Source organism: Vicia villosa, linkage group LG5, assembly GCF_029867415.1.
Source record: "Vicia villosa cultivar HV-30 ecotype Madison, WI linkage group LG5, Vvil1.0, whole genome shotgun sequence".
Lineage (NCBI taxonomy): Eukaryota > Viridiplantae > Streptophyta > Magnoliopsida > Fabales > Fabaceae > Vicia > Vicia villosa.
The window spans coordinates 40624106-40637236 of NC_081184.1; positions in this window are offsets into that span (position 1 = coordinate 40624106).

The following is a 13131-nucleotide window of genomic DNA, read 5'->3' on the forward strand; positions in this document are numbered from 1 at the left end:
AGAATTGTCATATGATTCATTGCTCTCTCCCACCCAGGTATAGTTGTGGCCCTAGCAGCCCTCCATAAAGCCTCATTCATTTCTAGCCCCGGATATTTCTTTCTCCAATTACCATACAAATGTTTCACACACAATCTATGTTCAACATGTTGACTGGTTTCTAGAATGGCTGGTACCAATCCCTATAATAACATAAACATTGCAACACAATATTGTAAATCATACTGTAATGACATAAAGTAACACAATATTGTAACAACTTTCAGCCATTGCAATAACATACTGCCTTGACATAATCTAATACTCTATAGTATAATAACTTTCAGCCATTGCAATAACATACTGTTTTGACATAAAGTAATACTCTATATTGTAACAACTTTCAGCCATTGCAATAATATACTGTTTTGACTTAAAGTAAAATAATATTGTAATAACTTAAAGTAGCATATCTTTTGTTGATCAAAGATAAATCCATAGATCTTGTGATGAATGGATTGTAGGTCTTCAAGTAATAAATTTATGAACCATTGCCATGAATCTTTTGTCTCCGCTTCCACGACTGCATATGCCATTGGCATCATCTTGTTATTTCCATCCTTACCAACAACAGATATTAATTGACCTCCAAAGTCCCCTTTTAAAAACATGCATCTAACCTAATAAGTGGCCTGCATGTGGTTGCAAATGCAACCTTACATGCTTCCAAGCACGCATAAATTCTCTCAAAAACAGGACCACCATCGGAAACAACACATTGTATCTTAACCGTCGAGTTTGGATTTGATTTGAGCAATTCTTCAGCATACCTCCTTAAATGTGTGAATTGTTCATGACCAACCCCGTGAATCAGCTCCATTGCTTTCCTTTTGGCCTTGTAAGCTTGGTCACTTGATAACTTCACACCCCATTTCTGCATGGCTTCTGCAATCAAACCTTTAGTCTTCATGTCAGGACTATGTCGTAATGTATAAAAAAAATTACGAGCTAACCAATCTGTTTTTGCTTGTCTATTATTTGGTGTCCGATAACAACTATGTTCATTTGTGAAGCTAACAAGTTGCCAAAATAGTTGTTGGTCCTCATACTAAAGCGCATATAAAATGGACAACCTTCCATGCATCGTACAACCATTCTCTTCTTGTCATTTTTTCTTAAGACAACATTTTTCTTCTTATCCATTTCATACTCTTTTATGGCATCTCTAACTTGCAACTTATCCTTGAACATCATGCCTAACTCAAATTTCTTACTATTTTTGAAAATTGGAAACCTTTTAGTCTCATCTTCAACATCACTTTCTGGGGGAGTTTGAAGCTCATCTGAATCAAAACTCTCGTTATCAGAAATTACATTATGACCTGAGGAATTCTGAGTTTGATCATTGGGCAACACGGTTGTCCAATCTACATCAACATCAGGGCCTAAGTCAATATCACTTTCATCCACATCCTCATCACTAGGCTCATAATCAGGATCTGTTTCACTTTCATCTTCCTCCACATTCACTTTATCAGCTTGCACATCCTCCACATTCACTTCACCATCCTCCACATTCACTTTTTCAGCTTGCACATCATCCACATTCACTTCATCATCCTCCACATTCACTTTTTCAGCTTGTGTAACACCCCAAATCTACCCCTCAATTAATAAGAGAAATCAGAGTATAAAACATCGAAACAAGCAACTAATTTGAGGCATCACATATTCGACATAAACAAAACTACAATTCATGCTCAAAGTACATGGATACATAACACTTATATCAGAGGAAACTCATAATTCATCAATCTTTTAAATCCAAACAACTTCATAATATTGCAGCGGAATCCAAATAATAACACATATCTAGATCAACATATGTCCTTGCCAACATGGCACAATGTGTCCAAAACGTCTCCACAAGACACAACATCAAAGTTCAAGAAAAGAAAATCAACATAAAACAAGACACAAGCAAGTATCGCAAACATTCCCCCCGAGTGCTACGTATCAGAGCATTGACACACCGACTCGAGCTATAAGGTATACGGCTACTCCACGTCGTTACCTGCACGTTACCAACGGAGGGTAACATTCAAACATAAGGGGTGAGATATCATTCATTATAAAGAAACGTATGATAACATTCCAAGCAAGAGAAAAGATCATACATTGGTCACCACCTCTCACCACAATACTCAATACAACGATTTCACATCACATAATCAAATAAGAAACGGCAACAATGTCATCAATTCGACTATGACGATAGATACAATTCGCAAGTAAAATTCCACACAATCGCAACAAACATCTCACCATCAAGTCACCACATCATAATCAAGTAAGACTCGAATGCAATTCACATGTGACTCGACTTATGCAAATGCATGTGGTACCATTTGGAGTAAAACTCCCACGTCTCAAGATTTGCCATTGGGCACACCGTCGCTATTTGCCAATAAGGCCACCGTCACTTTTTTACCACTAAGGCCACCATCTCTTTATGCAATGGATGTGACTCACTAAATGCAACATCCATACAAACACGACATTCACAAATACATCACAAATACCGACTAAACATCATTACTTTTATAGTAATTCACCACTTCCCAATTACGTCGCTACGTTGCATCATCATACAACAACACACCACTTCACCACACAAATCATAACATCAAACAAATACATTTAAAGAAGGATTAAAAGATTTATAAGCATTCCTAAATCACATTCATTAGAGAGGTCTGAATTATAGCTTCGCATAGGTTCAAACGGCACTTAAAAAGGAGTTACGGTTCAAAAGTTACATCATTTCAAAGTTTAGGAAAAATTCTGCAAAATAGGGTTCGCGGCGCCAACAAGGTTCGCGGCGCGAACTAAGCGAATCCAAAAATCCCTAACTTTCTGCCAAGCAGTTCGCGGCGCCAACAAGGGGTCGCGGCGCGAACTGAGCAGATCCAGTTTTTCCCAAGTTTCTGCCAAGAGGTTCGCGGCGGCAACAGTGGTTCGCGGCGTGAACTGGCGATTTTCAAAAAACCCCAAACACAGAAAACAGCATACGAAACCCATCCAAAAACCTCTAAACTCAACCCAATCAAGTTGGAAAACACCAAGCATCACGAATATCAATAGAATACATGTTATAGACACAATTATAACACCTATTATGGGTCTTCTAACATCATAACATCTTCAATCATGCTTAGATTCACAATTTCATAGAAGTCTAATATAAACTCTAACAATCTCTATTCAATTTCTACACGATCATGGAAAACAATATATAATCAAAACCCCACCCAAAACATCATCATACATCCCTTTAGCATGAAAGAATCCCACCCTTACCTTAGGTTTTGGATTGAAGCCAACTCTATCTTCAACCTTGAGATTCTCCTCTTTCTCTCCTCTCTTCTCTTCTTTCACCAAAAACCCCAAAATGAACTTCTAATTTCTATTTCCTCTAAAACCCTTGTTTTAGTTAAACCCTTACTATCTTAAATTACTAATGGGCTCTAACTAACACCCCTCACTTACTAATACCAACTTAGGCCCAATTATCAACCACACTTACTATCTTATATTATATACCAATAATTCCCAAATAAAACATAAAATCAATTAAGCATATAACTAACACATAGATCACAATTAATTCACATAAATTAGGAATTAAAGAAAAACGGTCGTTACAACTCTCCCCCACTTAGAATATTTTCGTCCTCGAAAATTACCTCAATCGAATAACTCAGGATACGACTCGCGCATCTTGCTCTCCAATTCCCACGTCATACTTTCACCAGTAGTTCCCGACCAAACCACCTTCACCAAAGCAATCTCTTTTCCTTGAAGCGCCTTCGTTTTGCGATCCTCAATTCTTATCGGCATAGTCTCCACCGTGAGATTATCCCGCACTAGTACATCATCCATATGAATTACATGCGAAGGATCAGGAATATACTTCCGAAGTTGCGACACGTGAAACACATCATGCAAATTCGAAAGATTAGGCGGTAAAGCCACTCTATACGCCACATTACCAACCTTCTCTGAAATCTGATATGGTCCAATAAAACGAGGAGTTAGCTTCTTCGACTTCAAGGCTCTCTCCACTCCGGTAACCGGCGTAACTCTCAAGAATACGTGATCACCAGCTTGGAATTCTAAATCCTTCCTCCTCTTGTCATGGTAACTCTTCTGCCTACTTTGCGAAGTCTTCATCTTCTCACGGATCAACTTAACCTTCTCGGTAGTTTCTCGAACAATCTCAGGTCCAAGTACTACACTCTCACCCGATTCATGCCAACACAACGGAGTCCTACACCTCCGACCATACAACGCTTCAAATGGTGCCATACCGATACTCGAATGGTAACTATTGTTGTATGTGAACTCTATCAATGGAAGATAAGTATCCCACGTACCTCCCTGCTCAAGAACACAAGATCTCAACAAATCCTCCAAAGATTGAATCGTTCTCTCCGTTTGACCATCGGTCTGAGGATGATACGCCGAACTCAACCTCAACTTAGAACCCAACGCCTCTTGCAAACTCTTCCAAAAATCTGAAGTGAACCTCGGATCTCTATCCGAAACAATACACAAAGGAACACCATGCAACTTCACAATCACACAGACATAAATTTTCGCCAAGTTCGAAACCGGATAAGTGATGTTAATAGGTATGAAATGAGCCGACTTCGTAAGCCTATCAACAATCACCCAAATCGAATCATGTCCTCTCATGGTATTCGGCAAACTTGTCACAAAATCCATGGAAATACTATCCCATTTCCATTCCGGGACTTCCAACGGTTGCATTAAACCAGCAGGCTTCTGATGTTCAACTTTCGACTTCTGACAACTCAAACATGCATACACAAACTGAGCTATGTCACGCTTCATTCCAGGCCACCAAAACAAATTCTTCAAATCTTGGTACATCTTCGTAGCTCCGGGATGAATACTCAGATTACTCCTATGACCTTCCTCAAGAATAGATCTTTTCAAATCCACATCATCAGGTATACAAATCCGATCACGGAACCTCAACACACCGTGCGCATCTAACTTGAAATCACCATTCTCAGCTTGGTCGACTCCAATCATCGAATCAACCAATTTCATATCCAACTTCTGGGCTTCTCTGACACTATCCAGAAAATCATTGTTAATCTTCAACATACCCAATCGAACACTCGTAGGAGTCACTTCACATACCAAACCCATATCTCGAAATTGCTCAATTAATTCCAACTCCTTAACCATCATTGCCGACATATGCAAAGTCTTGCGACTTAAGGCATCAGCAACAACATTAGCTTTTCCTGGATGATAATTCAAACTGAAATCATAATCTTTCAACAGTTCTAACCACCTTCGTTGTCTCATATTCAATTCCTTCTGATCAAACAGATACTTCAAACTCTTATGGTCGCTAAAGACTTCAAATCTAGAACCGTAAAGATAATGTCTCCAAATCTTCAACACGAACACTACAGCAGCAAGTTCTAAATCACGCGTAGGATAGTTCTTCTCATGAACTCTCAACTGTCTTGATGCATAAGCAACAACTTTACCATTTTGCATGAGCACACCTCCTAAACCCATCTTAGAAGCATCACAATAAACCACAAACGATTCTTCCGGATTAGGCAATATCAAAATTGGTGCCGACGTCAACCTTTTCTTCAACTCGGTAAAACTATCTTCACAAGAAACATCCCACACGAAAGCCTTACCCTTACAAGTCAACTTAGTCAACGGAAGGGCTAACTTAGAGAAACCTTCAATGAACCTTCTATAATAGCCAGCTAGTCCCAAAAAGCTTCGAATCTCGGTAGCCGACTTAGGAGTATCCCATCTCAACACGGCATCAACTTTAGACGGATCCACGACAATGCCATCACCAGAAATGACATGCCCCAGAAAACTAACTTCCTTCAGCCAGAACTCACACTTGGATAACTTAGCATACAAGTTCTTCTCTTTCAAGACTTGCAATATCAACTTCAAATGCTCAGCGTGATCTGACTCTGATTTAGAGTAAATCAAAATGTCATCAATGAACACCACCACAAAACGATCCATATATTCATGAAAAATACGATTCATGTACTCCATAAATACTCCAGGTGCATTAGTAACACCAAAGGGCATCACGGAATACTCATAATGTCCATAACGTGTTCTGAAAGCCGTCTTCTGCATGTCCTCATCTTTCACTTTAATCTAATGGTAACCCGACCTCAAATCGATCTTGCTAAACACACGAGCACCAACCAATTGATCCATCAAGTCATCAATTCTTGGAAGTGGATACTTGTTATTGATTGTCACCTTATTCAACTAACGATAATCAATACAAAGTCTCATACTTCCATCTTTCTTCTTAACCAACAATACTGGAGCTCCCCACGGCGACACACTAGGTCTCACAAACCTCTTCTCAAGCAATTCTTCCAACTGCTTCTTCAATTCAGACAATTCAGATGCAGACATCCTATACGGTGCCATAGACATGGGTCTAGTACCAGGTACAAGATCAATAGAGAACTCAACTTCTCTCTCAGGCGGTACATCAGGAATTTCATCAGGGAAAACTTCAGGAAAATCGCACACCACCTTCAATTCTTCTATGATCGCTTGGTTCTCAACAAACATTGATGCAACCAAAGCAAACACTTGAACATCCTCTTTTACTAACAAACGAAACTGTCTAGCGGACAACAACTCAACACCTTCCTCTTCAGGAGAAGAAAACCTCACAGACTTATCATAGCAGTTGATGTGAACACGGTTATGCTCTAACCAGTTCATCCCTAAGATCACATCCAAACCTCTCAACGGCAAGCACACAAAATCAACAAGGAAGTCTCTGTCAAAAATCGACACTGGACACTTCAAACACACAAGAGAAGTGGTCACCGAACCCTTAGCCGGAGTATCGACAACCATCTCTCTGTTCATAGCAGACAACACAAGACCCAATCGATTAACACAATCAGCAGATATAAAGCAATGAGAAGCACCGGTATCAATAATAGTAATTAAAGGAATGCTATTAATGAAACAAGTACCTTTGATGAGTGAATCCTCACTAGTGGTCTGAGTTCCCGACAAGGCAAACACCTTTCCACTAGATTGCTCCTTCTTTGGCTTCTGACACTTGCTTCCAATATGTCCTTCTTCACCACAGTTGAAACACACCATCTGCTTATGCTTGCAAGCAGGTGACGTATGTCCAATCTCTCCACAACGGTAACACCTCATGGCACCAGCAGTACACACAGTGCTCTTATGGCCAACCTTGCCACACTTGAAGCACGTAACACTAGCAGGTGCATCTCCCCCACTAGTTCTCTTGCCATCAGTAACTTTCTGCTTACCCTTTCCACTCGAAGCGTCATAAGGCTTACCACGACCTTGATAACCTTTTCCCCTCTTCTCACTTATCACACGATAATGAGCATTGTTGTCCTCTTCATAGATCCGACAACAATCAACCAAATCAGCAAAGATGCGAATCTTCTGGTAACTAATCGCCTTCTTAATCTCCGGACGCAACCCATTCTCAAACTTAATGGACTTGGAAAACTCACCATTCGGCCCATCATAGTATTGGTAAAACTTAGCCAATTCACCAAACTTAGCAGCATACTCCACAACAGATTTGTTCCCTTGACTTAGCTCAAGGAATTCAATTTCCTTCTTGCCACGGACATCTTCAGGAAAGTACTTCCTTAAGAACTCCATGCGAAACACAATCCAAGAGATCTCTTCACCACTCGCTTCCAATATCCTACGGGTCTCTAGCCACCAATCATCCGCCTCAACTACTAGCATATGAGTCCCATACCGAACCTTCTGTTCAGGAGTGCAATCCATGACACGGAAATTTCTCTCAATCTCCTTAAGCCATGTCAATGCGCCATCAGGATCATAAGTTCCCTTAAACACAGGAGGGTTCTCTCTTTGGAAGGTAGCCAAACTCCGAGAAGCATCACTCTCCCCACCATTCGGTTGGTTCTCCAAAGCTTGAGCCATTTCTTCCAAAGCAGCAGCTATTGCAGCATCATTCCTTCCCGCCATCTCAACTCTTCACTACAACACAAAAGCAATCAGCACAAAACAACAATACAATGTTGTTAGACCACATTACGACACATGGCCGGACAAGACAAACCAGGCTCTGATACCACTATTGTAACACCCCAAATCTACTCCTCAATTAATAAGAGAAATCAGAGTATAAAACATCGAAACAAGCAACTAATTTGAGGCATCACATATTCGACTTAAACAAAACTACAATTCATGCTCAAAGTACATGGATACATAACACTTATATCAGAGGAAACTCATAATTCATCAATCTTTTAAATCCAAACAACTTCATAATATTGCAGCGGAATCCAAATAATAACACATATCTAGATCAACATATGTCCTTGCCAACATGGCACAATGTGTCCAAAACGTCTCCACAAGACGCAACATCAAAGTTCAAGAAAAGATAATCAACATAAAACAAGACACAAGCAAGTATCGCAAACATTCCCCCCGAGTGCTACGTATCAAAGCATTGACACACCGACTCGAGCTATAAGGTACACAGCTACTCCACGTCGTTACCTGCACGTTACCGACGGAGGGTAACATTCAAACATAAGGGGTGAGATATCATTCATTATAAAGAAACGTATGATAACATTCCAAGCAAGAGAAAAGATCATACATTGGTCACCACCTCTCACCATAATACTCAATACAACAATTTCACATCACATAATCAAATAAGAAACGGCAACAATGTCACCAATTCGACTATGACGATAGATACAATTCGCAAGTAAAATTCCACACAATCGCAACAAACATCTCATCATCAAGTCACCACATCATAATCAAGTAAGACTCGAATGCAATTCACATGTGACTCGACTTATGCAAATGCATGTGGTACCATTTGGAGTAAAACTCCCACGTCTCAAGATTTGCCATTGGGCACACCGTCGCTAATTGCCAATAAGGCCACCGTCACTTTTTTACCATTAAGGCCACCGTCTCTTTATGCAATGGATGTGACTCACTAAATGCAACATCCATACAAACACGACATTCACAAATACATCACAAATACCGACTAAACATCATTACTTTTATAGTAATTCACCACTTCCCAATCACGTCGCTACGTTGCATCATCATACAACAAAACACCACTTCACCACACAAATCATATCATCAAACAAATACATTTAAAGAAGGATTAAAAGATTTATAAGCATTCCTAAATCACATTCATTAGAGAGGTCTCAATTATAGCTTCGGATAGGTTCAAACGGCACTTAAAAAGGAGTTACGGTTCAAAAGTTACATCATTTCAAAGTTTAGGAAAAATTCTGCAAAATAGGGTTCGCGGCGCGAACTGAGCGAAACCAAAAATCCCTAACTTTCTGCCAAGCAGTTCGCGGCGCCAACAAGGGGTCGCGGCGCGAACTGAGCAGATCCAGTTTTTCCCAAGTTTCTGCCAAGAGATTCGTGGCGCCAACAGTGGTTCGCGGCGCGAACTGGCGATTTTCAAAAAACCCCAAACACAGAAAACAACATACGAAACCCATCCAAAAACCCCTAAACTCAACCCAATCAAGTTGGAAAACACCAAGCATCACGAATATCAATAGAATACATGTTATAGACACAATTATAACACCTATTATGGGTCTTCTAACATCATAACATCTTCAATCATGCTTAGATTCACAATTTCATAGAAGTCTAATATAAACTCTAACAATCTCTATTCAATTTCTACACGATCATGGAAAACAATATATAATCAAAACCCCACCCAAAACATCATCATACATCCCTTTAGCATGAAAGAATCCCACCCTTACCTTAGGTTTTGGATTGAAGCGAACTCTATCTTCAACCTTGAGATTCTCCTCTTTCTCTCCTCTCTTCTCTTCTTTCACCTAAAACCCCAAAATGAACTTCTAATTTCTATTTCCTCTAAAACCCTTGTTTTAGTTAAACCCTTACTATCTTAAATTACTAATGGGCTCTAACTAACACCCCTCACTTACTAATACCAACTTAGGCCCAATTATCAACCACACTTACTATCTTATATTATATACCAATAATTCCCAAATAAAACAACATAAAATCAATTAAGCATATAACTAACACATAGATCACAATTAATTCACATAAATAAGGAATTAAAGAAAAACAGTCGTTACAACTCTCCCCCACTTAGAATATTTTCGTCCTCGAAAATTACCTCAATCGAATAACTCAGGATACGACTCGCGCATCTTGCTCTCCAATTCCCACGTCATACTTTCACCAGTAGTTCCCGACCAAACCACCTTCACCAAAGCAATCTCTTTTCCTCGAAGCTCCTTCGTTTCGCGATCCTCAATTCTTATTGGCATAGTCTCCACCGTGAGATTATCCCGCACTTGTACATCATCCATATGAATTACATGCGAAGGATCAGGAATAAACTTCCGAAGTTGCGACACGTGAAACACATCATGCAAATTCGAAAGATTAGGCGGTAAAGCCACTCTATACGCCACATTACCAACCTTCTCTGAAATCTGATATGGTCCAATAAAACGAGGAGTTAGCTTCTTCGACTTCAAGGCTCTCTCCACTCCGATAACCGGCGTAACTCTCAAGAATACGTGATCACCAGCTTGAAATTCTAAATCCTTCCTCCTCTTGTCATGGTAACTCTTCTGCCTACTTTGCGAAGTCTTCATCTTCTCACGGATCAACTTAACCTTCTCGGTAGTTTCTCGAACAATCTCAGGTCCAAGTACTACACTCTCACTCGATTCATGCCAACACAACGGAGTCCTACACCTCCGACCATACAATGCTTCAAACGGTGCCATACCGATACTCGAATGGTAACTATTGTTGTATGTGAACTCTATCAATGGAAGATAAGTATCCCACGTACTATCCTGCTCAAAAACACAAGATCTCAACAAATCGTCCAAAGATTGAATCGTTCTCTCCATTTGACCATCGGTCTGAGGATGATACGCCGAACTCAACCTCAACTTAGAAACCAACGCCTCTTGCAAACTCTTCCAAAAATCTGAAGTGAACCTCGGATCTCTATCCGAAACAATACACAAAGGAACACCATTCAACTTCACAATCACACGGACATAAATTTCCGCCAACTTCGAAACCGGATAAGTGATGTTAATAGGTATGAAATGAGCCGACTTCGTAAGCCTATCAACAATCACCCAAATCGAATCATGTCCTCTCATGGTATTCGGCAAACTTGTCACAAAATCCATGGAAATACTATCCCATTTCCATTCCGGGACTTCCAACGGTTGCATTAAACCAGCAGGCTTCTGATGTTCAACTTTCGACTTCTGACAACTCAAACATGCATACACAAACTGAGCTATGTCACGCTTCATTCCAGGCCACCAAAACAAATTCTTCAAATCTTGGTACATCTTCGTAGCTCCGGGATGAATACTCAGATTACTCCTATGACCTTCCTCAAGAATAGATCTTTTCAAATCCACATCATCAGGTATACAAATCCGATCACGGAACCTCAACACACCGTGCGCATCTAACTTGAAATCACCATTCTCAGCTTGGTCGACTCCAATCATCGAATCAACCAATTTCATATCCAACTTCTGGGCTTCTCTGACACTATCCAGAAAATCATTGTTAATCTTCAACATACCCAATCGAACACTCGTAGGAGTCACTTCACATACCAAACCCATATCTCGAAATTGCTCAATTAATTCCAACTCCTTAACCATCATTGCCGACATATGCAAAGTCTTGCGACTTAAGGCATCAGCAACAACATTAGCTTTTCCTGGATGATAATTCAAACTGAAATCATAATCTTTCAACAGTTCTAACCACCTTCGTTGTCTCATATTCAATTCCTTCTGATCAAATAGATACTTCAAACTCTTATGGTCGCTAAAGACTTCAAATCTAGAACCGTAAAGATAATGTCTCCAAATCTTCAACACGAACACTACAGCAGCAAGTTCTAAATCACGCGTAGGATAGTTCTTCTCATGAACTCTCAACTGTCTTGATGCATAAGCAACAACTTTACCATTTTGCATGAGCACACCTCCTAAACCCATCTTAGAAGCATCACAATAAACCACAAACGATTCTTCCGGATTAGGCAATATCAAAATTGGTGCCGACGTCAACCTTTTCTTCAACTCGGTAAAACTATCTTCACAAGAAACATCCCACACGAAAGCCTTACCCTTACAAGTCAACTTAGTCAACGGAAGGGCTAACTTAGAGAAACCTTCAATGAACCTTCTATAATAGCCAGCTAGTCCCAAAAAGCTTCGAATCTCGGTAGCCGACTTAGGAGTATCCCATCTCAACACGGCATCAACTTTAGACGGATCCACGACAATGCCATCACCAGAAATGACATGCCCCAGAAAACTAACTTCCTTCAGCCAGAACTCACACTTGGATAACTTAGCATACAAGTTCTTCTCTTTCAAGACTTGCAATGTCAACTTCAAATGCTCAGCGTGATCTGACTCTGATTTAGAGTAAATCAAAATGTCCTCAATGAACACCACCACAAAACGATCCATATATTCATGAAAAATATGATTCATGTACTCCATAAATACTCCAGGTGCATTAGTAACACCAAAGGGCATCACAGAATACTCATAATGTCCATAACGTGTTCTGAAAGCCGTCTTCTGCATGTCCTCATCTTTCACTTTAATCTGATGGTAACCCGACCTCAAATCGATCTTGCTAAACACACGAGTACCAACCAATTGATCCATCAAGTCATCAATTCTTGGAAGTGGATACTTGTTATTGATTGTCACCTTATTCAACTGACGATAATCAATACAAAGTCTCATACTTCCATCTTTCTTCTTAACCAACAATACTGGAGCTCCCCACGGCGACACACTAGGTCTCACAAACCTCTTCTCAAGCAATTCTTCCAACTGCTTCTTCAATTCAGACAATTCAGATGCAGACATCCTATACGGTGCCATAGACATGGGTCTAGTACCAGGTACAAGATCAATAGAGAACTCAACTTCTCTCTCAGGCGGTACATCA